The 27,208-nt window shown below is 29.9% G+C and overlaps 2 long non-coding RNA genes across 4 annotated transcripts; one reads left to right on the top strand and one right to left on the bottom strand.

Moving 5' to 3' along the window:
• Nucleotides 1-5,357: 5,357 nt before the first annotated feature.
• LOC119672470 lies at nt 5,358-9,442 on the bottom strand. Of its 2 annotated transcripts, none has more exons than XR_005251900.1 (5): nt 9,332-9,442; nt 8,217-8,431; nt 7,839-8,153; nt 6,828-7,168; nt 5,358-5,819 (listed from the first exon to the last, which is right to left on the bottom strand). It is a non-coding gene; the product is annotated as an uncharacterized LOC119672470 (long non-coding RNA). The 2 variants fall into 2 exon arrangements; XR_005251899.1 differs by lacking the exon at nt 9,332-9,442 and adding an exon at nt 8,535-8,619.
• An 11,674-nt stretch (nt 9,443-21,116) lies between these two features.
• On the top strand, nt 21,117-26,460 carry LOC119667891. 2 transcript variants are annotated; one of them, XR_005251435.1, is made up of 4 exons: nt 21,117-21,317; nt 23,208-23,385; nt 24,632-24,972; nt 26,004-26,460. It is a non-coding gene; the product is annotated as an uncharacterized LOC119667891 (long non-coding RNA). The 2 variants fall into 2 exon arrangements; XR_005251434.1 differs by lacking the exon at nt 21,117-21,317 and adding an exon at nt 22,245-22,336.
• Nucleotides 26,461-27,208: the final 748 nt, after the last annotated feature.

Genomic DNA, 27,208 nt, shown 5'->3' with positions numbered 1-27,208 from the left:
ACAGCTAGTAAGGAAGATTCATGCCTATTGGGAAACAGAAATAACTATTCACATGATGTTTCAGTAAAAGATGTTAGAATAACTGATATAAAGGGAAATGCAATTTGGAATAGATTGACTTTTTATGTCACAGAAAATTATGCTGTCGATGTCATACACGATCTTTTAGAAGGTGTTTGCCATTATGATTTAATTTTTTACATTAGAACAATTCAATTATTGTCTTCTCAATTTTAATTTTGGTCCAGTATATAAAAATAAGCCACCTTTATTAGATAAGAATTCTTTGTCGAAACTACAGTTAAAACTCTCAGCCTCTGAAATGCTTAATATGATAAATAGTTTGTCTTTAATAATTGGAGATGTTGTACATCCATGCCAAGAATAGAACTTATTATTGGTATATGTTGTAATTCAAATATTGTCTCCAGAAACTGCCACGATTTATTAGCAAATTTAGTAACTGAGCATAATAATTTATTTTTACAGCTATCAAACCATGAAACTATTATCTTTAATCTTATTCACTATGGCAAAGTTAGAGAAAATACTAGTCCTCTTAAACATATTTCTTCGATACGTTTCGAAGCGTTTCATCAGCGACTTAAAAAGTGTGCCTCAAATTGGAATACAAGTTAATCTTTTAAAAACATTGTTTACTAAATATCAGTTTAGAATGTCAAACTTTTTACTTAATTAAGGCTCCCAAATTGAAGAAGAAGAGAAGAGCAGTAAATTTACCTTGCCTCATAAAAATGTTGATTAAAATTATAATTTACCACTGCCCCACTGTTTGATTAATATGGTTATATTGACTGATTGAATGATTTTGATGACGATGATATGCCACATTTTGCTTTAATAACTAAAATTTGTTTAGAGCCTGAACTATATTTTTGCCTAAAATCTTTGAAAACTCTTTTTTTTGATACTCATATACGTATACTTCCTACTTGGAACTGATAATAAATTGTTTTTAAATTGGATATTATTGACAATATACATTGAAGAATAAAAACAGAGATGGCAATGTCAATAGTTTTTATTCTGACAGATAAAAACTTGTATGTTATATATTTATTCTTTTATATATTGTTGCTGTATTGTTTTATTGTTAAATAGTTTTGTTTTGTTTTTTTTGTATTACAATTGTCACCACAATAAAAGTAAGCAATCATAAGAAACCATTAGATATAAATTCCAATAAAAATTAAAAGTATGTTGTGGAAAATTATAAAATAATATTTCTTTTATATTATAATTATTTAAGAGTCTTTTCAGTAATATTATAGTTTTAAAAGCAAATATATTATAATAAAGTTAGTAAAATTTTATAACAAACAACTGTTATTGTTTTTTTATATAAAGCAACATAAGAACCCAAATATAAATCTGTTTGGGTTTGAATAGAGAAGTAATTCAATTTAAAAATATAATTAATTGAATTCAATTATATTATTATTATTTATTATAATAATATTATATTATATTAAATTATAATAATTATATTATTATTTGCATTCAAATACGAAAGCATTTCTATTAAAATACGTACTTATTTGTATAGAAATACAATCACAATTAGATGAAAATATTTAAGTACAGTAAGACCTCACTTTGAGTCGCTTCACTTTGTCTTTTTTTCGAAGTTGCGTCGTTACTGAATTAAGACTTCTTTTCGCCGTGAGTCGTTGTTTATTCGAATTGCGTTGTTTTGCGAATGCGAAATGCGATGTTTTTTTTTTTTTTATTATTATTCAGAGAATTCTTGCTAACTTATCAAAGGAGTCCGGTCGGCGAAAATCCTCGTTGTAAACCCTCCCCGTGGGTGCTGACCGGGCAATGGGCATCATCCATTTTTTTGGCAATTCGATTCATGAAGCTCTCGGATGTTATAGCTGAGGAACATGATGCGGCTTGTCAAGGACTGTGATGTGTCTAGCTAAGATGAAGGAAGAGTCTCATGTGCAGTGGTCGTGGTATCTACAGGGTCAGTGCAGGTGAGCCCCTTCCCTAGTCATAACTTTGAGGTGTCTGGCAGTAGACAAAAAAATGCAAAATGGTAGGTTTTTCCATAAAAATCCAAATGGAGTTGAAGAATGAAGAAAATCGGGCTGGGATATCAGCCCAAACGTCGGTGGGAGGCGTAGTTGCTACCACCGGCGGGCGCGGTGATTTTATAAGCCGCGTCGCCAGTGACTGCACCTCTGCTGGGATCGGAGCAGGTTCCAGCAGTTGCACTACTACTGCCAAACAACAGCGCAGTGATGCCAAAGTTCCTGTAGACTTGGGTCACAAAGGCGCAATTTCAAAAAAAAACACAATACAACGCAGTGATGCCATAGTCTCTGTAGACTCGGATCACGAGAGCGTTGCTAGTGTCAACACAATTGAGGAGGAAGCTTTTCTTCGTTCTCCGGGGGAAGCTGCTAAGGCCATTCGTAGGCCTAGGGCTGAACCAAATAAGGAGGGGTTGAAAGCCAAATCCAGATATAAGGCTGCGATAAAACTCTGTGCTCGCCTCGGAGACAGGCCCAGACTAGCCTGTCGAAGGAAGAGAAGGACAGGCTAGTCGGGGCAAAAGAGGAGATAGAGAAAGGCCGAGCCTTTTTCACAGGTAAAAGGTGGTGTGAACCCTCGGATTCCAAATTTGCAAATCGAATCGAGGAGGATATGGCATGTAAAAGGCAGCGTTTAACGGAAAGCGAAGGTCCTTTTGGAAAGCCGATACTACTAAAAGGCCGGAAGCGTCCACATCTAAAGCAGCAACAAAAAAGACGAAAGCCAATGATCCAAAAGAACAGGAAGCGTCTACATCTAAACTAACAATGGCGGAGATAGTGGCCAAGCGACGCTTGATTGTGGCACTTAATGACCGCAGTGATCCACAGGGTCAAATGGTAGAAACTAGGTGGAAAATAGTGGAAATGAAGCTATTAGATGCTATGTTCGCCAAAATGAGCGCTCCAATGCCATCATTTGATGGCGCTGGCTGGTTCAACGGAGTAAAATTACTGAAGTGTAAAGACGACTCTATCCTGAACTAGTTAAGGAAGGCAGTTAAAACGCTCCAAGGACTATGGGAAGGGGCATCTTTGGAGGTAGTGGACAGGAAAGATATCCCGTCTTTGCCCAAAGCGAAGGTTCTTTTACCTCGAGTGGTGAAGCCAGAGGATGCTCTTCGTCTCTTACAACGACAGAATCCGGATGTGCCAACAAGCGATTGGAAGGTGTTAAAGGTCCTCAAGCCAGCTAAAGAAGGCGAGGGACAAAACTACATCCTATTAATCAACAAAATGGCCGAGGACATTCTGTATTCACGATACGGACAGATGTCATGGGGCTCTCTCGAGAACTCGATAAAAATACTTGGGAGCTTTCAGTTTTGCAGGACTGGAGTACATACCTGAGGTTTCTGTTGGAATCTTAATAAATTTTGCTAATGAAACGCGCATCCTAAGTGATGCATACAATCGCTAAAACAAGACTCTGATCTGGTATCGCAATGGACCTTAGTGGTCTACGCGTGGCCTTTTTGGCCTGCCAGCATAATCTAATCTAATGTATCAAAGGAGTCCAATATTGAAAGGATGGATGAAGTTGACATAAATGAATTGCTAGCTCATAACCAAGAAATGTCTAATGAGGAATTGATGCAACTGGATTTGGAAATCGCTAACGAATAAGACAGCTTCCTAGATATAAGTAAGCGTCAAAATTTAACTTCACAGCAAATTTCTAAAGCAATGAATCTAATTGAGGAAGCAAATAGACATTTTTTCAAAAAACGATCCTGATAGCGAAAGAAGTGCAAATAATTTTATAATTTATTTATTCTTTGTATCAATTTTTAATTTTTGGTTGAATTTCTAGTCTTTTTTATATTTTTAAATTAATTAATAAAGTTTTACTTTTGTTTTGTTATTTAAATATTCTTCTTTTTTTAACATTTAAGGATTGAATGAAAAATACAGTAACGTATCTTCGATGTTTATATGATTTCCAATAGAAAATAGCAATTCACTTTGCGTTGTTTCAATTTGAGTCGCGATATATTGGAACGTATCTACGACGGAAAGCGAGGTCTTACAGCATTTACATGCAGATATATACGCAATTATCTCCAATTACAGCTATATTTAACAATGCAATTACATAAGTATTTGTGACAACACAATTACATATATAATTGCTGCCTAAAACGAAAACTGTACCGATTTATTACAAAAACCTATGGTTCCATCAATATTATAGAAGACGTAGAATGCAAACAGAATAAAATGAATTCAAAACATTAAAGATGTGTAAGCGTAAAAATCATGAAAAACAATTTTTAATATTTTAACAATAATGTAAAGCTTTATGCTAAGCTTAGTTATATTACCTAAGATCCATAATAGGTCAAGATCAAAGAAATTAACTGAGAAATAACATAATTCCGAGTCGAATTATGTTAGTTCATAATTATCCCTGTTTCATTATTAGTCGGAAAATCATGTCTGTCTCAATTTTTTTTTCATAATTATAAATATTAACTGAATTAGTATTAATTTGCTTCTTAGGAAAGTTGGTAGGCAAACGAATATATATTAAAATAAATATAACTCTCTAATTCATTGGGAAAGAAAAGTAAAATAGAGAAAGAAGAAAAAATAACGCCAATATAATTTTGGGATAAATTTTAAAATATGCTAAATTATAGTACTGCTCAAATATTAATAAACCAAAACTAGGCAGTCTGTATAAGCACATGGGAACTAAGGAAATATCACCCAAAATTCTGCACTTTTTTAAATACTACATTTGTGCTGTCACAGCTGCCATAGCATTTCATTTATCACCGAAAAAATATTATAGATAAATAATACTTTAAAATTACTTTAAATTCAATAGAAAAGCAATAATAACATTTAAAAAGATAAAAGATCTAAAATCAGATAACATAGAAACATTTGTTTAACTCAAAAATACTAATCAATCGATCATTTTGTCAATTCACCAGTCACATTATATAATTATTGACCTTTCGTCAATATTACGATTTTTTTGAAGTTCTAATAAAAAATTTTACACTGAAAACCTTTTATCTTATAAAAGCGTTAAAAAAATAAATATTATTTATAGACGCATTTAAAAAAAAATTAGATCAATATATGTGTATGTAGATGTTTATAAACCAAGTATATAATATTTAGTATAAAAAAATATATAATAAGATAATAATAAAATATTTTAAGGATAATTGAATAATTAGTAGATAATTGTGTATATATAAAATAATTGGATAAATATTGGATAATAAGAAAAATTTATAATTCGACAACTATTATTCAATTATTCAGGACAAATTCATTAGTATATATATTGGTTTAAGGTACATTAAAATTTAATTTAAACCAAAATCATATTAGGCTTCAATATTTATCCAATGATCCTTTAACACTTTTTTTTGGAAATAATTATCAAAACCGCAGTAATCGTAAAAATTTTTAGCACAGCTTTTATAATGTAGTATTATTTGCCAACAAAAGCAATTTGTATTGTTTAAATAAGATTTTTGTCTTAATTATATTAGCACATATTGTTAAGAAAATGATAATAGCTTATCTGTTTTTACTCCTCTCCGGTGAGATGATCCTAGACATCTTACATCGGTATTTATGCGGTATTTTGTAAATTACTGGTATTGAAATGATTTCAATTTTCTGTACTTAAATAGTGGTTTAAAATTTTGTACTGCTTTTAAAAGAAAGTTAGCATTATTAGCAATATTGATAATTGGTGACCTCCTCAGTATCTCCTTTGCGACCGACCATCATCTAATAAACAAAAGATGATGAAATATTGTCAAGCTTTGAACTATAATGCATAGGAAGGAATTGCACTAATATTTTTCGGAAACTCTTTTCCAACTATTAAAAATTTCCTTTTAAAATGATTTTATTGTTTATTTATTAGCTGGATATAGGTCACTTTTATTTCAATAAAAATTAAAAAACAAAAAAAAATAATAAAAAAATCCTTAATTGATATTTATTAAATAATTCTATATTTCGACTCTCTTTGAGAGTCATCATCAGGAGCATGGTCTAATAAAAAATAAAAATTAATTAATAATATCACATTCCATTTTAGTTAGATATTGTTCAGTGCAATATGGACAATAGACAAGTAGATTTTTTAATTTTTATTGAAATAAAAGTTTAATTTCCTTATAAATAAGAAATATACGTTCATAAAAATCATCTGTAAATAAAAGAGCATAATTTCTAGGAGAGCGGAATGTTTAAAACCTGAAGAGCTGAAATTTATTATCAGAGGCTACAAATGCAACATAAATCAGCTTCATCCTTAAACATAACCTAAAATAAGGAGTTTTTAAAAGCTTATTTTTAAAAAAAATTCAAAATAAAAACTATGTGTCATTGAATATTCTGAAGTCCAAATATCAATAAGTCGTAAAGACTGACCTTTTAGAAGATCTAAGTTAGCTATAACAACTCTTCCGAAAGTATTTAGATTTTAACAAAGGTCTGAAACGATCCTAAACCTGAGTAAATTTTGGCGAACGCCGTAACGTCGTATTCTAACCATTTAAATACACCCAACTCTTTTTATACACGGTTTCTTTTTACACGGATTTCTGAGCAACGAATCTACCGTGTAAAAACAGAGTTGGGTGTAATTAATTTGTTACCCTAACTTACTAGATTACTTATTTTACCGTTTGCAAACTAACTGTCTTTATAATCCAAATCCACCTTCACTATCATTTTCAAATTCATTATCTTATATTATAGTGAAAATAATTATAGCGAAATACTTACTATTTATATAACCAAAACTTCCTAACTTCTGCTCACATTCAGTCCAAACTGTTATGCAATATATTTTTAATCCAGGATATCGATTCACCAAATGTAGTAATCATAATATTGAAAATATTTGCTCATCTCCAGTAATATTTTGTTATCCGTCTGTTGGAGATTCAATATGGAAGCTTTACGCATTTGACACGTTATCTGATCAAGTAAACGTCTTACGTGTTGTCTTTTGCTGAAAGATTGAAACATCTCAAGATGAAATTTGGTCGAACTGACACTTCAGTATACGCATTTATGATTTCATTTATTTCGATGAATTCACGACGTACATTTTTTGTGTAACTCTGTTGGAACAAGTTCATTCATATTAGTAAATCTTCTCGGCAATAATTTTAATAAAATATACTATATATACTCTAAATTGTTAACATATAGTTAAATGATAATAATTACACTGCTTCACAAGAAAAAAATATTTTTTTTTAAACAAAAAAATTTAAAAAATTGAATAAGAATTTTAAATTGTATTCATAATACTATTTTATATTATATCTTAATAAGGAATGTAGTCAGCCTGATTGCTACATTCAGCCCACTACATTCAGCCTTCTGAGTCCTTTCATTCTTAAAAATAATATACTATTGAAAACGGTTTTATATTAATCGGAGTTACAACTATCGTAGAGAAGTATCCATTAACCGGATTTACCGGACTTACAGAGAAAAGACCAGTAAATTGAACGATCACTAAATTAAGTATATTGAAATTGACAGAAATTATATTGAAAAAAATTCATTTGTACAACTAAATATCTATTTTTATATTTTTATTCCCGGAACTTGTTGAACAGCTTAGTATTTTATAATAGAAATAGTACAGTTCAGTTTTTGGCAGATATGAATACTTAGGTTCTCGCATCATGACCTATTATTTACTTAAGCATTTAATGAATTATTCATAATACCAGCAATGGCAGTTACAAATATATATGATATATTATATTTTTAATGTACCTTTGACTAGACCAAATCCCAAAAATATTTTAGTATTAAGTCCCCTGGAACTCAATGTAAGTCCATTTCATCCGACAGTATTCATCACTGGATTAGTCCATATCATCCGACTAAATAAACACCCTACATTGGTGATTAATCAATGAACCACCATTTGTGTAGTGAAGAAGAAATCAGTGATGAAAATAAATAGTTTTTGTTATTGATCCATGTAAATCAACATAGTGAAGATGTGCTATAGAAGGTAACACTTTTATCTTTATATATTACGTCTAAAGCTATTTGTTAATGACAATAAAACTTTTCGCTTAAGGTCTAAGAAAGAAATTGGAAATAAATACTATTTTTAAAATTATTTTATAAAAAAGTACTATTTACCCTTTTAATCTCTGGTCACAGAAATTAATTTGGATTGTGTACTACTGAAATCGATTGGGTGGTGATGAGAATCTGTGATATTGTTTGACCCACATAATGTATAGTATATGTTGTAATCCAGTGGCAATACATGTAATTATGTTCAAGCATCTCAAGCGCCGATTTCAAACATTTTTTTACTATACCAGATTTGGAAAATTCTAAGCATATTTTAACTGAAATAATTTAAATAGAAAAATATCATATTAATTTTATTATAAGAATAACATTAAATAACAAAAAAGTTTTAAAAAATATTTGAGTGGGTATTTAATTTACATTTTTCTATGTAAGACAATTATTTCAATCGCTCCTCATTCATTTGCTTCGTTGTTTTATCGCTTTCTTTTCTTTTCTTTTTCTTCATTCTTGCAACAGAATGTCAATATATATATAAAAAAAAAATAAAGAAAATATTGGAGAGGAGGCAGCGTTTACAATTTTAATATACTTATACTTATTTAAATATATTTATTTCCTATAAAAATATACACATATTGTTAAAAAGAAATATTCATTTAAAAACATACACATAAATAAACAAACTCACTGAAAACAAATCATTTACTCGGAATTGATATTGAAAAATGTTACTATGTTACGGATAAGTGTGAGGCACATAACACAATAAATTCAAGTTAGATGCAATGCATAAAGACTACGCAGAGCAAGACAAAAATATACCGTTTGGTAAGGGTTTATGCGTGTGAGTGTGTATGTGTGCATGCAGCCATTTGCGTACTACGCATTAAATTGCCATTTGTAAAATCTTATTTTTAATTGGTTCACATAGAAATTTAATGGTTCATAAAGAAACACAAAAAAGGAAAACAAAATGGAAATTAAAAGACGTATAACTTGAAGAAAATGTTATGGTGTATTTCCAATTAAAAAAAAAAATACGAAGCACATATTTAAATTGTTCTTATTTTAAATACAAAAACGTTTATTTACTTCAAAATCAGTTTACTTGGGTATTACTAATTTAATGGTAATATTTATTTCAAACAAATAAAAATATTTAACTACCGTTCACCTTTAATAAAACAAGCTACACTACATTTATGTGTCTTTACCTTGTTCAAACATAATTTAAAAATTCACAATGATCACCACTACCACTCAACAAGAAAATCTTAACCAGTCCACTCGCCAAATCAAACACGACTGGTATTGATATTTCCCAAATATTCTGGCATTCATTGCAGAAACATTAAAACAAAGGGTGCCAGATTTAATAAAAACAAATTTGAATATTTAATAAAAAAACCTTTTGCCAGATTTATTAAAAACTTTGAATATTTAATTAAAAAACTTTTGCCATATTTAATAAAAACTTTTGATATATCCGATTGTATCATTATTATTATCATTATATTATCATTATATATTATATTTAATTTTAATTTATATTAATAAATAACTATAATTTTAATTAATAAAAATTTATTTTACTTTCAAATGTGGTAAAAACTCATGAACTGTTTAAAGTTTAGCAAAAATAAATGTTAAAAACATTCTTATAAATATTAGTATTATTATAATTCTTTACAAAATTAATAATATAATTATTACTAATACGAAATAAGAAAACCAAATAAAATTAACCATAAAGATAATTTTTTACATACAATTTATCGCGAAAGGTACGGATTTCTACAGGAATTGTGACCAAAATTTAAACGTTTCACCATTCTTATCGACAATCTTTACGGATAAGTGTAAAGCAAATAATAAAATAAATTCAAATTAGAAACAATACGAATACAGTATGCAATACAAGACAAAAACTAATTGTTTCGTGTGGCGTCATGCATTTGAGTATTGGGAATGCAGTCATTTGCGCATTGTACATTAAATCAAATTAAATATGCAATTATTTTAAATAAATAAAAATAATGAGGTTTACACTATACAAATAAAAGCAAACGATACAGTACAAACAGTTCGAACCAAACATAACCCACTAAAATGGCTTACAATTCATAGCAACAATAAAAACAAAACAAATTTTTAAAAATTTAATTATTAGCACACCATAAATCAGATATTTTTTATAAAAACACATTTACTTACGCTTTTTACGTCTATGGTAATAAAACCGAAATTATTTTAAAAACTAAACTCAGTCCTTACGTGTTCAGCCACCACCATTAAACTACACGAACCAAATACGACTGATATTCCCCAAAAGTTGTGGCGCCAAAAATTGTGGCATGCGTTGAGGAAACATTGAAACAAGGGATGCCAGATTTAAAAGAAAACTTCTTTACTGAGACTGGAAATACTGGAGTACACATATTTATATAAATTCTAATAAAAATTATGCCTTAATTGTATGTATTGATTTCTAATTTTTTTAAATATACTATCAACAAATAAACTAATTGTAATAAAATAATAGTTTTTGATCTTATAGTAAAATATTTTTTCTCATCTAATTAAGGCTGGGAATCATATAATGAACTGGGAATTAATGTAAATTTTTCTTCTAATTAAAGATTATTATAATCATAAGCTTGTCTTATTAATGATCTTATTATTATAATAACAAATACTTAACAGTGATTGCATAGCTCAATAAATATCTTTAGAACTAAACGATTATTTAAAATTGTGCTCTTCGTAAAAGAGAGCTTAGGTACCAGTTTTACAGCAATTTTGAATAAAAAGTGTTGTTTTTATTATTACATATAGATCCACTGCAACAAAGAAATTATTTTCACCGACTTAGCACTAAACTATTAGATAAAAGAGACATTAAGAGACGTTAAGAAGGCGATAAATGTGCTTAAACTGGGTAAAGGATCAGTTAAAAATAACACTACCGCATAACGATATATGATAAGATTGCAGAAAAATTGCACTCTCTGATATGTGAAATATGGCAGCAGGAACAAATGCCAGAAACATGAAAAAGAAGTTTGATATGGCCAATCTATAAAAAGGTAATAAACTCGAACGCGGGAACTATAGACTAATTTCGTTGGTATGTATAAGAATTTGTCTACTATCCTGAAAGACAAATTTTTAGAAACGATAGGCGAAATAGTCGGCGAATATCAATGTGGCTTTAGAGCAGGCAAATCAACTATTGATCAAATATTTGTTTTGCGTCAATTCACGCAAAAATGCTACAAACATAATATCACACTTCAAATGCTCTGCTCTTAAATAATAAATTTAATAATTCCCGTTTCCGTAATTCCCGATTTTCTTTTTGTTTATTTTTGTGTATTTTTGTGTATATTGTTCGAACTTTTACGAAGTAACAGAAATGACAGATAAATTCGAAATGTTAATTGAAATAAAGTGAAAATTGGTCAAAATATTTTTTTTAATAAATGCATTTATGTTAATAATGTTAAACTTAAATGAAATTATATTTTTCATTATGTATTTGAAAGAAATAGTAATTTCATATGATATTTAATTTCACCAATTTTTTATTATATATTTATTTAAAATTAAGCAATTATTTATTGCATTTCTGCAATATAAAAAAACAATTAAATATGGCTAAAGTACTTCAAAAATGTCACATCATTGGCACAATGGCACATAAGTATTCATTGGAAGCATTAAATCGAACACTTAAAGATTTAAATGCCAACGATAGACTTTTTAGAGTGGCTTTATTTTATTGGCAGGTGATTTTAGACAAACATTGCCAGTTATTCCACGTTCAACCTATGCTGATGAAATCAATCATCTATTTTGTGGCGAAGTGTCCATATATTTTATTAAATTGCCAGAATATTTTTGTAGAAGTATAAATTCGAAAGAGGAATTAATAGAAAGCGTATTTCCAAACATATATCAAAATTAATAGAATTATCAATGACTTCAAAGTAGAGCGATTCTGGCTGCCAAGAACTTAGATTGCGATGAAATCAATTTCAAAACTCAAGGTATACTGCCTAGTAATTTAATTTCGATTAAGTCCATCGACAAAGTGGTAGATGAAAACGAGATTGTGAATTATCCCACTAAGTTCTTAAATTCGCTTGATTTGCCAGGACTACCAGCACACAAATTACTTTTAAAAATTGGTTCACCAATCATTTTATTACACAATCTAAACCCACTAAAAGTATGCAATGGAACAAGATTAATTATAAAAAGAATTATGATGAACTTAATTGAATCAACAATATTAAGTGGAAAATTCAGAGAGAAAATACCATATATTGCTTCCACGCATACCAATTATACCAACCGATGTTCCAATTCAATTCCAACGATTGCATTTTCTAATTCGTTTAGCATTTGCGATGACAATTAATAAATCTCAAGGTCAAACACTAAAAGTAAGTGGACTGAATTTGGAAAATCCATGTTTTTCGCTTGGGCAAGTATATGTTGCATGTTACCGTATTGGAAAACCTTCTGATCTATATATATACGCTTCAAATGGCCTAACAAAAAATATTTCTCATGATTTAACTTTAAGGTGACATTATAGTAGCCCATAATTAAACTGTTAATATAATATTAAAAAATCCTTTTCATTTGAATTGTAGTGCTTATAAGAATTTGAAATAACATGAAAATATTTGTAATATAATAAATGCATGTGAGGTTTTTGCAGTTCAAAAGAAAAAAAAAATTCAAAATAATTTGCGCATTAAATGCTTAAAGTTAAGTTGACATATACGGAAACTACTTTTAATTCTAGACACGGATTGCTTCTTACAGAGTTAAACCTGACTATCTCTTTATCTACACTGATATTGGAATAACAACATATATTACAACTCTGCTGAGCAAGGAAAATTAATTGCAAGGGGAGACAACGTTCGCCGGGTAATATAATAAAATCTTACCAAATCGGTGTGTACGCAGACTAAGTTGCAATAATTGCCAGACACCAATTATAGGCTTTGCCCTACTTAATTCTTAATGTTCTATAAATAATAGAACAGGCGGCTAGACGTATTTACAAATTGGACTTCATCAGTACGGAGCGAACGACGTCGCTTGCGATCTGAAGTTTGAGATCTCGTTCTGCTTCGTCTTTGTGCATTTTTTATCTCCGCAACCTGTTTACTCAAAGCGTCTATGGCTTCCATGATATGATCATTTTACTGTGTAGATGGAAGTGATGTGGCGGTTGCATATTCACCATTCAATATTGAAAATAATATGAATTGGCCATGCAAACATGACCAAATAAAATATAGAAAATGAGATGAGTTGGCCAGGCAGAAGAATTGGTAAAAAGCTAAGAATATTTTTATTTACAAAAAATGGTTGTCATTCGATTGTCAATTGTATAATTATTGTACTCGAAATTGAATTATTTATAATAAATAAACATTAAGAATGAAGTAGGGCTAAGCCTCAATCTTTATGCAATTAAATGAAAAAACGGAAAACGTTGATCAGTAGCTCGTTTATGTAAATCGTTCGAATTTAACTCGAATGATTTCTTTCGAAAATTTCTCACTTGCTTTTTCTCACTTCTTTCGAGTTTGCTGTTTATGTAACATGAAAAATTCACCACACGAGAACGTTATGGTGGGATGAGAGAAACTGATGAAAATGGAACGTGTTTTGAATAAATGGAACGAAAATAAAACAATTTCAAAAGGTTGCTTAATGCTTGCAAATAGCACTTGTACCAAAAATTTAAATTTATTCACTTTTACTTTAAAAAGTGAGAAAACAATTCACCACAGTTACATAAACACTTCTAGTGAGTAATTGTCAAAAGTGAGAAAATCGTTCGAGAAAACGAAGTGAGAAAGTTACATAAACGACCCACTGAAAATAAATGAGGCTTTTTTTTGTTTTTTAAAACATATGTTTATTGCATATGTTTATTGCATCTTCTTTTAAGACGAGAATAACAATAAGTTGTAAAATCTTATTACTAATTACATAATATTAAAATTTTTGTTTTAACTATACATTGCATAATATAATAGGAAATAAGTAAACCTTATATCACGGACCTCACTTAGATTGGTGTGTTGAATTTCACTAGAATGAGTGTGAGGTGGATTATTTAGAATTCAATTTAACTTTATGAGATAACTAAATATAAGAGAGGGGTATTTACTTGAATCTATTGAATTTTAATGAATGGCAGGACGTTCATCTTTTTTTAGGCGGGAAGTATGGTTTGATATGCGAGGTTCTTCGCTAAGGAATTAACATGTTCTGTCAGCCTTTTAATGTATATTTGTTTCTTACATTGACAGTAGCCATGGGGCTCCAGTGATTATTCTCAGAATTTTTGACTGAGCTCTTTGGATAATTTTATTTAATTCACTAGCACTACCGAATACCTGGATACCTGTTATATAGGCCTATAAGTATGAAAGGAAACATGTTGATTAATAAGAGGAGGAATAAAATTCACGACATTACCTAGTTTGTCCCATCCTGTCCAAGATCGCTTCGTGTAGTCTCCACACAGCCCATGGTTTTTTTTTGTTTTTGGTTTACGCTTGTCTCTGAGATGATATGATTGGGCGCCTCACCGGCTAGTTCCATATCACATATCATATATGGATCACATTTTTCATATTAATTTTTTTATATTAATGCAGACATTTTTTTGTTTTCATGCAGATAAAGAGTAAATAGCAATAGAAAAGAAATAGTAGTAAATAGTAGTCTTAGAATCACAGCAGAGGATTCAGTCCATGTGCCGTTCTCTTTCTTGAGATAAGAAGGAATTGCACTTTCCTTGGATAGAACTTTGCTGAGCCTATCAGAGGATGAGGTTGAGTCAATTGACTTACAAAATTCCTTCCAGTCATTAGTTTTGGCATCCCTGATAGCTTTCTCAAAAGTTTTGAGACAATTCTTATATTTACAACAACTATTGTTCTTGAAGCTTGCATTAAACTGTTTTCGTGTTTTCTGCCTGAGATCACTTAATTCTGAGTTTCAACAAGGCGAAAAAAGATTTCTTGCTTCTACTTATTGGACAAGATTTCTTGTAAGCTATATTAAAAGCTGTCTCAAGATTATATATCCTCTTGTCTAGCTCACTATTAGAATCAATCTTGATTTGTTTTACTTTACTAAGTTCCACCTTAGTAACCTTTGTAAAAATGCCCCAGATTATCTTCATCGGGTTTCTAAAGGGGACAATATGATTTGGTTTAATGTTTATTGAAGAGAATCCAACTATGATCCAAAAAGGATTTCTTGTCATATACTTTCCAATTACTGATTACAATGTCTGGATTTTCAGATAGAAGTATAATATCTAACACTTCTTCCCATTCATCAAAACCCAAAACCAAAAATTTTGTCCACCTGGCATTTCAATCCTTACAGCTGTCAGATCGTTATCACTATACTGTGGGCATAGAAAGGCATTAATACATTTTTTAACTAAGATACATGATCTTGGCTATATTGTTCCTAATATACAGGTTGTTATAGTTCTTCAGCATTAACCCCATTACGTCCATACCTCTGACCCATGGCTCCTGCTCGATGCTGATGTCGACATCCTCCTCGGCTAGAAAGATGGCGAGAGTATCTAAGGCAATTTTCGAATGCTGAAGGATAATTTGTGCTACTTTCAGCATTCAAGCAGGCTTACGAAGTTTCTGAAGCTTCTTCCTGAAGCTTCATGTCATCAAGCAGTTCGTTACCATCCTCTTATTCCTTGCCTTCATCATCATTGCCTGTTGGGCGAAATATTTTGAATTTTGTGTACCGAACGCCAAACCCTAGTTTACAGTTCATTTCTTGTAGTGGCTTCACGGATTCCACGTTTATTACCAAAAGAAGCATCATATTGTTTTTCTGAGTGCCCTCGTCTTTGATGACTGACCCAGTCATTTATTGGCACGTTTTGATTCTATCGTTGCAATAGTTGGAGTACTTTCCCGTGTTCCATTTTCATATTTGGCAACCAAATAAATGCGGGCCCTTGGTCTTCTTGGAATTTCGTAAGCTGGGATAAGCTTAAGTCTTAAACCTTCCCATGCATCACTTACCTTAGTAATGCAGTTGCCAAGAAATGTCTTGGATAGCTGGTCATCGCATTTGAAGACACTGCAGCCACGAACCACTTCCGATGAGTCAAAGCCTGGCGTGGGGACTTCTAGTTCTCACCCCATTTCTCCAGCACTATTTTCTCATTGCCGGTAATGTCATCAATGAGCGCCACCTATAGTTCAGCCCTTGCTACGTCGCTATACGCCTTTTTCACGCTCGTTGACAGTTTGCTGATAGAAGTTGTTTTCGCAACCTTACTTCTTGAAGTAAGGGCCGTCTCGTCCTGAGATCGATTATCTTCATCGCCTTTGCGGGTTTCGATAGGGTGGTCTGGTAAGGTGGCTTCGACTCGCTTTTTATTGACTTGATGCCAAGAGCTCATCTTTGGAACTGGTACCTAGTTCCGTGTTTGTTTTTTTTTTGTATTTATGTTGGTAAAAGAGTCCATAAATGTTCCCACGAACATTTATAGGAGAGGGAGGTCGTCCGAGGCATAGCCCCCTTTACTTCGGAAAGACTAATTGAAACCGGAGGTCGCCAGGTATCCGGAGTCTACCATTCAAAGACACACTCACGAAGTGCCATTCATCCTTGGGCACGGTCGTTCATACACCCAGGTAACCCCCTACCACGTAGCGGTGCTTCCATGGTAAAGTGCATTTTGATTCGTAAATGAAGTTTTACGAAAGTTTTTAACTGATTTCAGAAAGTTTATCAGATGATAAGTAAAATAATAAAAATAGCAACTATTCATATAGATATTTGAAATTGTTATATACAATGTATGGTCATTTAAGTATTAACTTACTCGTAGCTACATGGAACTAATATGTATTTAACTACTGATATTAGTATTTTTTGAGGACTTTTATCAGTATTAGTAAACATTATTTTTAAACACTATATATTTATCCATCAACTAGTAACTGTCCTTAGCTATAACTTATTGCAACAGTACTTCCGAACACTTGCTATTTAGCATACATTTACAGGCCGGGTTGGCTAATCATTTTTGGTTTTCCAAGAGGGCAAAATAACAAATTTTCAATCACATGTGACTGATTGAAAGATTGCGCATTTAATAATAAAAATAATACTTTTAAAAACTTATGAAAGCTTTTACCTTTACCTTGAAATTAATAGCTAACAAAAAAAGAGTGATTTTTAATTCGATATACATATGTATTTATGAGAAATATATAGAGATCTTCTTACATTACTGCAAAAGTGTTAGAATACTCTATAAATCTTAGATTGGGTAACAAAATTTAACAGATCGTAAGTAAATCTAGATTGGATCGTATGATGGACGTAATATAATGAAATTAATAAATAGAGTAAAGGCTCAGTTAGTTGGCAAATACCGTAAGAACTCAGTAGGGACCATCATGCTGCTATCTTCCCTTACATGACTTTTATCAATAGTTTGCCGTGGAAATCATGCATGACTTGGTAAAGTGCAAAAGGTAAGCGGAATGTAATGCGGAATTGACATTCGTAAAATTTCGTTTACGAATCAAAATGCATTTTACCATGGAAGCATGTGGTGAGCATGAAAACGTAAACTAGTCTTAATGAGCGATTCTTATGCACGAAAAATATGGGGATGATCATTTTCTGCCTTACGACCTGCTTCTAAAAGAAGGCTATCTTCTTCTGTAGCTGACGATATCAGTAGGTTGTAATATGGCGTTTACATTGGCCGAAAATGGCTCATTTTGGTCAAAAATCGAAAATGAGTATCGAATGACTAGTTCTTGCATATAAAATTTCAAGCGCAAAAATGAGCAATTTTCTCACATTCTGTATGAAAGACGTTCGAATGCATTCCACATATGTTCCAAGTGCAAAGGAATCCATTGAACATACCATAAATAAAAGCTTTTCATAGCATTTTGACGGTTTGAGAAAGCTGTTTTTGACATATTTACAAAAAAAGGTAAACAAATGTTTGGTTGTTGCATTTTCTTGAAAACGATGCAATTCTTTTTAGAACTTTAACTTCCCAAAAAGTAATTAATCGAAGTTAAAAATATGTTTTAAGTTTATATTGTAAGGTTTGAAGGCATATTTAACCTTCATGCAACATTTTTTTGGCACAGGCCAAAAATCAAATCAACATGCAAGTTGAAAAATAAGCTGTTTGAAATGAGAACAAATGAAATACACGAATGTAAACACTTTCAAATGGCTCATTCAAAATGAGCCATTTTCGGCCAGTATAAACGCCATATAAGGCTGTTACTTGCTTTTGCATTTTACATTTATTTGCCCTAAAATAAATTTTTATAAAAAAAATTAAAAATCAATATATACTTTAGTTTAATTTATTAGAAAAATAAATAGAAATGACAAAAATTGAGGTATTATAAATATATTACAGATTTAATAAACTAAATATAATACAATACGAGTATAGTTTCAAATATGTTTTTTATTATAATTTATATATAAAGCACAATTGCAAAAAAAAAACGAAACGGAAAGAAAAATTATAACTAACAACTTAAATTAAAACATAAATAAATAATAATTATTATTAAAATAATAAATAAATATTTAAACTGGAAACAGGAAGTGAACTGCAGACTGAAACAGAGAAATAATAAATAAAGTATATTAAGTAAAGTTTTTCAATTTAATTTTTAACTTATACGGCATTCACACTAACCGAAAATGGCTCATTTTGGTCAAAAATCGAAAATGAAAAGCGAATGGCTCATTCTTGCATATAAAATTTCAAGCGCGAATGAGCCATTCCATCACATTCTGTATGAATGCGTCCCAACGACGTTCGCATACGTTCCAAATACGTTCCATATGCTAAGGAATACATTGAACATACCCTAAATAGAAGCTCTTCAAAAAGGAATTAATCGAAGTTAAAAATATGTTTTAAGTTTATATTGTAAGGTTTGAAGGCATATATAACCTTCATGCAACATTTTTTTGGCACAGGCCAAAATTCAAATCAACAGGCAAGTTGAAAAATCAGCTGTTTGAGAACAAACGAATTACAAAGAATGTAAACACTTTCAAATGGCTCATTCGAAATGAGCTATTTTCGGTCAATGTAAACGCCATATTACACTAGCATGCCGAATGGAAAACCAAATGAAAAACAATAATTAATATATTATTTTAACAATTTTAACAATAATTGAAAAAAAATCACAATAGCAATGCGCAACGAAAAACTAGAAACAACATACATATATGACAAAAAATATTTGTCCTTCGGTTAATTTCACGAAGAGTAAAGGTTTTTTCTCGCTAGCCGCATGACGATACATTACCAGTACATTCTACTAGTATGATGATTTCTCACTTTCTTTTGTAAGAAGATGAAATGTTAGGCATATCTTTTTCATGTGCTTACGGTAGGGACTACTGGGATAAGGACAAGCAAATTGCACAACCAACCACGCCCGCGTATTTGATAGGAATGAAACAAACAAAAGCGGTGAGCATTATATTTAGTGTTCTTGCTAATAACTTCACATAGTTATGTGTATATTTATGTATTTTTATTTATTTTTTTATAATTAGAAACACTCACACGTTTTGTATATATATATGGTGGGACGTTGGGACAGCGCAGTGTCCAACAAGTGGCCCTACTCAGATGAAGGATTAGTCGAAGTAGACCACGAAACGACTTGGGTACTTTTTAGTCTTTTGATTCCCGGTTGTCGTTATTAAGTTAAAGCTGGTGTGGCTTCCGTTCGCATAACTACAACTTTTGTTAAAGCCAGCAGCTCATTTAGCTCGAGGTTTCCTGCCAAGTCATCACCAACACAATGGTGTCCCAAGACAGTCTTGGTCCTACTTGCCAGTGCTGGGTATTGGCACAATATATACACCGCTGTTTCCTTTTCTTCTAGACATAGTCTGCAAGTGCCTTCCTCAGCAAGAGCTATCATTTTGAGGTGATTCTTGAAGTTGCCATGTCCAGTAAATAGTGAGGTCCGCCAGCTGAGAGTCACAATTTGTACAATTTGCATTATTTGTACGGAAATCAACAAAAAAGAAAGAAAGCACACTAGTAAAACTGCATCGGCTAATGCAAAGCCAATTCACAACTCTCGTTACGACAAACCGATTTTTAACAAAAACTCCAAGTTTTCTAAAGTTTTTTTTGTTCAAACAAGTTCAACTTGTCAAGAAACTTGTATATTTCTTTCTGTGACTTAGAAACACAAACTATCTGTTTTACTTGGGCTATACTTGCATAAATTTTTTATACATACATTTAATTTGGTTTTATATAGTGGCAGGTATAAAATTTGAATGGGAACCAATCAAAAGTAAGAATTTCCTGTTTGTGAATTCAATTCATAGCAAGCAAAGAGCTGTGTGCACACATACATACCCACTTAAGAAAGTCATTCACCACAAAACGGTATGTTTTTGGCTTGCTTTGCATACTTTATACGCATTGCTTCTATTTTGCATTTATTATGTTATGTGCCTCGCACTTATCCGTAAAGATTGTCGATAAGATAATGAAACCCTTAATTTTAGTTACAATTCTTATAGAAATTCGTATGCTTTGCAATAACTTCTATGTAAACAGTTTTCTTTGCACCAAATATTCTTTGGTGTTTCTTTTGGTTTTCCATTAGTAATAATTATATCACTAATTTTTTAATTTATTATAATAATACTAATTTACGTAAGAAAATTATTTATAATAACTTAAACATTTTTTTATTAAACTTTAATCAGTTCATAAATTTGTGCCATATTTGATGAAAATATAAAAAAAAATTTTATTTTATACAGATTTAATATAATAGGAATTTAAGTATTTAATTTCATATTCTCAGATATATTAAAATTCTCCACTTTTCTTTAATAAATCTGGCACCCTTTGTTTCAAAATTTCTACAAGGAATGGCAGAATATTTATTCCACAGAATTCGCAAAATCTCAGTCGCGTTTGATTCGCGGAGTTGAGTGGTCGTGGTTTTGTTGTCAGTGCTCATGTGGATTTTTAAGTATTTTTAAACAAAGTGAAGTCTGTTTTGAAAGATAAATCTGATTACATATATTTGTTGGAAATAAATATTACTAAAAATGAATAATGAACAAGTAAATATAAATATGTTTTGAACTGAATAAATGATTTTCTATTTAAATTAAAAATAACTAAATATATGCTTCATATTTCTTTACCTAAATTGAAAACACATACACTATCATATTTTATATAAGTTGTACTTGATTTAATTTCCAGTTCATTAGTTATTAATTTTTTTATTTTTCTCTATTAACCATTAATTTTGAATGGGAACCAATCAGAAATTAGAATTTACTGTATGGAAATTTAATGCCTAGTACGGAAGTGGCTGCATGCACACATACACACTTAAATGCATGACGCCACACGAAACGGTTAGTTTTTGTCTTGCATTGCATATTGTATTCGTATTGTTTCTAATTTGAATTTATTTTATTATTTGCTTTGCACTTATCCGTAAAGATTGTCGGTAATGGCGAGAAGTTTAAATTTTGATCACAATTCCTGTAGAAATCCGTACCTTTCGCGATAAATTGTATGTAAAAAATTATCTTTATGGTTAATTTTATTTGGTTTTCTTATTTCGTATTAGTAATAATTATATTATTAATTTTGTAAAGAATTATAATAATACTAATATTTATAAGAATGTTTTTAACATTTATTTTTGCTAAACTTTAAACAGTTCATGAGTTTTTACCACATTTGAAAGTAAAATAAATTTTTATTAATTAAAATTATAGTTATTTATTAATATAAATTAAAATTAAATATAATATATAATGATAATATAATGATAATAATAATGATACAATCGGATATATCAAAAGTTTTTATTAAATATGGCAAAAGTTTTTTAATTAAATATTCAAAGTTTTTAATAAATCTGGCAAAAGGTTTTTTTATTAAATATTCAAATTTGTTTTTATTAAATCTGGCACCCTTTGTTTTAATGTTTCTGCAATGAATTCCAGAATATTTGGGAAATATCAATACCAGTCGTGTTTGATTTGGCGAGTGGACTGGTTAAGATTTTCTTGTTGAGTGGTAGTGGTGATCATTGTGAATTTTTAAATTATGTTTGAACAAGGTAAAGACACATAAATGTAGTGTAGCTTGTTTTATTAAAGGTGAACGGTAGTTAAATATTTTTATTTGTTTGAAATAAATATTACCATTAAATTAGTAATACCCAAGTAAACTGATTTTGAAGTAAATAAACGTTTTTGTATTTAAAATAAGAACAATTTAAATATGTGCTTCGTATTTTTTTTTAATTGGAAATACACCATAACATTTTCTTCAAGTTATACGTCTTTTAATTTCCATTTTGTTTTCCTTTTTTGTGTTTCTTTATGAACCATTAAATTTCTATGTGAACCAATCAAAAATAAGATTTTACAAATGGCAATTTAATGCGTAGTACGCAAATGGCTGCATGCACACATACACACTCACACGCATAAACCCTTACCAAACGGTATATTTTTGTCTTGCTCTGCGTAGTCTTTATGCATTGCATCTAACTTGAATTTATTGTGTTATGTGCCTCACACTTATCCGTAACATAGTAACATTTTTCAATATCAATTCCGAATAAATGATTTGTTTTCAGTGAGTTTGTTTATTTATGTGTATGTTTTTAAATTAATATTTATTTTTAACAAATTGCGCATATTTTAATAGGCAAGAAATATACAGTATATGTAAATTGTAAACACTGTCTCTTCTACAATATTTTCTTTATTTTTTTTTCTTTTTAAATATTGACATTCTGTTGCAAGTTTGAAGTAAAGAAAGCAATAAAACAACGAAGCAAATGAATGAGAAGCGATTGAAATAATTGTATTACAGAGCAAAATGTAAATTAAATACCCACTCAAATTTTTTTTCAGAACTTTATTATATAATGTTATTCTTATAATAAAATTAATGATATTTTTCTATTTAAATTATTTCAGTTAAAATATGCTTAGAATTTTCCAAATCTGGAATTGTAAAAAAATGTCTGAAATCGGTCATTGAGGCTGTTTATTTAGTCAGATGAAATGGACAAATCCAGTGATGAATGCGAAATACTTACATTGAGTTCCAGGGGACTTAATAGTAAAATATTTTTGGGATATGGTCTAGTCAAAGGTACATTAAAAATATAATATATCATATATATTTGTAACTGCCATTGCCGTTTTTATAAATAATTCATTAAATGCTTAAGTAAATAATAGGTCATGATGCGAGAACCTAAGTATTCATATCTGCCAAAAACTGAACTGTACTATTTCTATTATAAAATACTAAGCTGTTCAACAAGTTCCGGGAATAAAAATATAAAAATAGATATTTAGTTGTACAAATGAATTTTTTTCAATATAATTTCTCTCAATTTCAATTACTTAATTTAGTGATCGTTTAATTTACTGGTCTTTTCTCTGTAAGTATTTACCGGATACTTCTCTACGATAGTTGTCGTGGGGCTGAATGTGGCAATCACGCTAATTGATTTTATTTATACCAGTAGTGGTCGTTTCATTAACATAAAAATTGAAGTTACACATTCTTGGTCGATTTTTGCCCTCAAACGGCCGGTTTCACGCCACTCCTTAGCCTTTGCTGTTGTCTTGATTTAAGAACATTGTGGTAAATGCAAGTCTTGTCTATGTGGATGAAACGACATATAAAATCCGATTTATCTTTTATAGGAAGTTTCAGTCTTTTCTGAAAACGTCGCTTTAGAATTTGTTTTCATTTTATTGCGCACACAGCTCTTCACACATATTGGTCACTATTTCCAATAAAATGTATAGGACTTCTTGTAAATCACATCAAAAGCTTTTTAGTGCAATTTCTCTGATGTAGATAAACTGCTTGGATGTCCTGAACGTAGATAATGTAAATGCAACTTTTAAAGTGTGTCTGATATAACATTTCATAATTGAAAGATAACGTCCCTCAGAAAATATGATGCAGCAACTACACCTTTGTTGATATAGTAGATGCTTAGCAAAACTTTTTTGGTTTTCATGTGGGAAAATAGTTTTTTGGTCCATTATCCTGGTTTTCTGGCTACCCGCTTAGATGAAAATTTCAGTTCGATAATGACGAATATATCATGTTTCGCAAACTTATTAACAACCCTGTACACAGCTTCCTTATTAAGATATAATATGAAGTAGTGTTATGAATACAGTTTAAAATTCGTTTGTCAATAAATTATTATTCAGTTTTTGTTAATTTGTTTGTTTAAAAGAAAAATATTTTTTTCTTGTGAAGCAGTCTAATTATTATTATTTAACTGTATGTAAACAATTTAGAGTATATATAGTATATTTTAGTAAAAATATGCCGAGAAGATTTACTAATATGAATAAACTTGTTCCAACAGAGTTACACAAAAAATGTATGTCGTGAATTCATCGAAATAAATGAAATGATAAATGCGTATACTGAAGTGACAGTTCGACCAAATTTCCTCTTGAGATGTTTCAATCTTTCAGCAAAAGATAACACGTAAGACGTTTACTTGATCAGATAACGTCTCAAATGCGTAAAGCTTTCATATTGAATCTCCAACAGACGAATAACAAAATAATACTGGAGATGAGCAAATATTTTTAATATTATGAATACTACATTTGGTGAACCGATATCCTGGATTAAAAATATATTTCATAACAGTTTGGACTGAATGTGAACAGAAGTTAGGAAATTTTGATTATATAAATAGTAAGTATATTATTTTCACTATAATTTAAGATAATGAATTTGAAAACGATTGTGAAGGTGGATTTGGATTATAAAGACAGTTAGTTTGCAAACGGTAAAATAAGTAATCTAGTAAGTTAGGGTAACAAATTAATTATTCAAATGGTTAGAATACCACGTTACGTCGTTCGCCAAAATTTACTCAGGTTTAAGATCGTTTCAGACCTTTGATCAAATCTAAATACTTTCAGAATAGTTGTTATAGCTAACTTAGATCTTCTAGAAGGTTAGTCTTTACTGACTTATTGATATTTTGACTTCAGAATATATACTTACATATTGTTTTTATTTTGAATTTTTTTTTAAAAATAAGCTTTTAAAAACTTCTTATTTTAGGTTATGTTTAAGGATGAAGCTGAGTCATGTTGCATTTGTATCCTCTGATAATATATTTCAGCTTCATAGGGTTTTAAGAATTCCGCTCTCCTAGTAATTTAGCTCTTCTAAGTACAGATGGTTTTCATGAACGTATATTCCTTATTTAAAAGGAAATTAAACTTTTATTTCAATAAAAATTAAAAAATCTAGTTGTCTAATGTCCATATTGCACTGAACAATAGATAACTAAAATGGAATGTGACATTATTAATTAATTTTTATTTTTTATTAGATCATGCTTCTGATGATGACATCAAAGAGAGGTCGAAATATAGAATTATTTAATAAATAGCAATTAAGGATTTTTTTATTATTTTTTTTAATGTTTTTTAATTTTTATTGAAATAAAAGTGACCTATATCCAGTTAATAAATAAATAATAAAAGCATTTTAAAAGGAAATTTTAAATAGTTGGAAAAGAGTTTTCCAAAAATATTAGTGCAACTGCTTCCTATGCATTATAGTTCAAAGCTTGACAATATTTCATCATCTTTTGTTTATTAGGTGATGGTCGGTCGCAAAGGAGATACTGAGTAGGTCACCAATTATCAATATTTTCGTTTGATATATGTAATTATTTCAAAATTAATAAATGATTTTTCTTTCGATTTTAGGTTGTCAATGCTAACTTTCTTCTAAAAGCAGTACAAAATTTTAAACCACTATTTAAGTACAACAAATTGAAATCATTTCAATACCAGTAATTTCCAGTAATACCAGTAATTTACAAAATACCGCATAAATACCGATGTAAGATGTCTAGGATCATCTCACCGGAGAGGAGTAAAAACAGATAAGCTAAAATATTTTTACTATTATCATTTTCTTAACAATATGTGCTAATCTAATTAAGACAAAAATCCTATTTAAACAATACAAATTGATTTTGTTGGCAAATAATACTACATTATAAAAGCTGTGCTAAAAATTTTTACGATTACTGCGGTTTTGATAATTATTTCCAAAAAAAAGTGTTAAAGGATCATTGGATAAATATTGAAGCCTAATATGATTTTGGTTTAAATTAAATTTTAATGTACTTTAAACCAATGTATATACTAATGAATTTGTCCCGAGTAATTGAATAATAGTTGTTGAATTATAAATTTTTCTTATTATCCAATATTTATCCAATTATCTTAGATTTATACAATTATCTACTAATTATTCAATTATCCTAAAAATATTTTATTATAATCTTATTATATATTTTGTGGCACTAAATATTATATACATAATTTGTAAACATCTACATACACATATATTGATCTAATTTTTTTTTAAATGCGCCTATAAATAATATTTATTTTTTATAAACATGTAGAGATAAATGGTTTTCAGTGTAAAATTTTTTATTAGATCTTCAAAAATTCGTAATATTGACGTAAGTTCAATAAGTATATAATGTGAATTGACAAAATGATCGGTTGGTTAGTATTTTTGAGTTAAACAAATCTTTCTGTTATCTGATTTTAGATCTATTATCTTTTTTAATATCAGTTTTGATTTGCTATTGAATTTAGAGTAATTTCAAAGTATTATTTATCTATAATATTTTTTCGGTGATAAATGAAATGCTATGGCAGCTGTGACAGCACAAATGTAGTATTTAAAAAAGTACAAACTTTTGGGTGATATTGCCTCACTTCCCACATCTCACTAGTCTTATAATGTCCTTCTGAGTTTCTGATCATATATATTTGATTATTGTTGTAATTTAGCATATTTTAAAATTGATCCCAAATTTATATTAGTGTCGTTTTTTTATTTTATTCTTTTTCCCTTAAGTGAGATAATTATATTTATATTATTATATATT

Source organism: Teleopsis dalmanni, chromosome 1 (genome assembly GCF_002237135.1).
Source record: "Teleopsis dalmanni isolate 2A chromosome 1, ASM223713v2, whole genome shotgun sequence".
Lineage (NCBI taxonomy): Eukaryota > Metazoa > Arthropoda > Insecta > Diptera > Diopsidae > Teleopsis > Teleopsis dalmanni.
The sequence above is the reverse complement of the archived record's forward strand: the minus strand, read 5'-3'. Positions and strand labels throughout refer to the sequence as shown.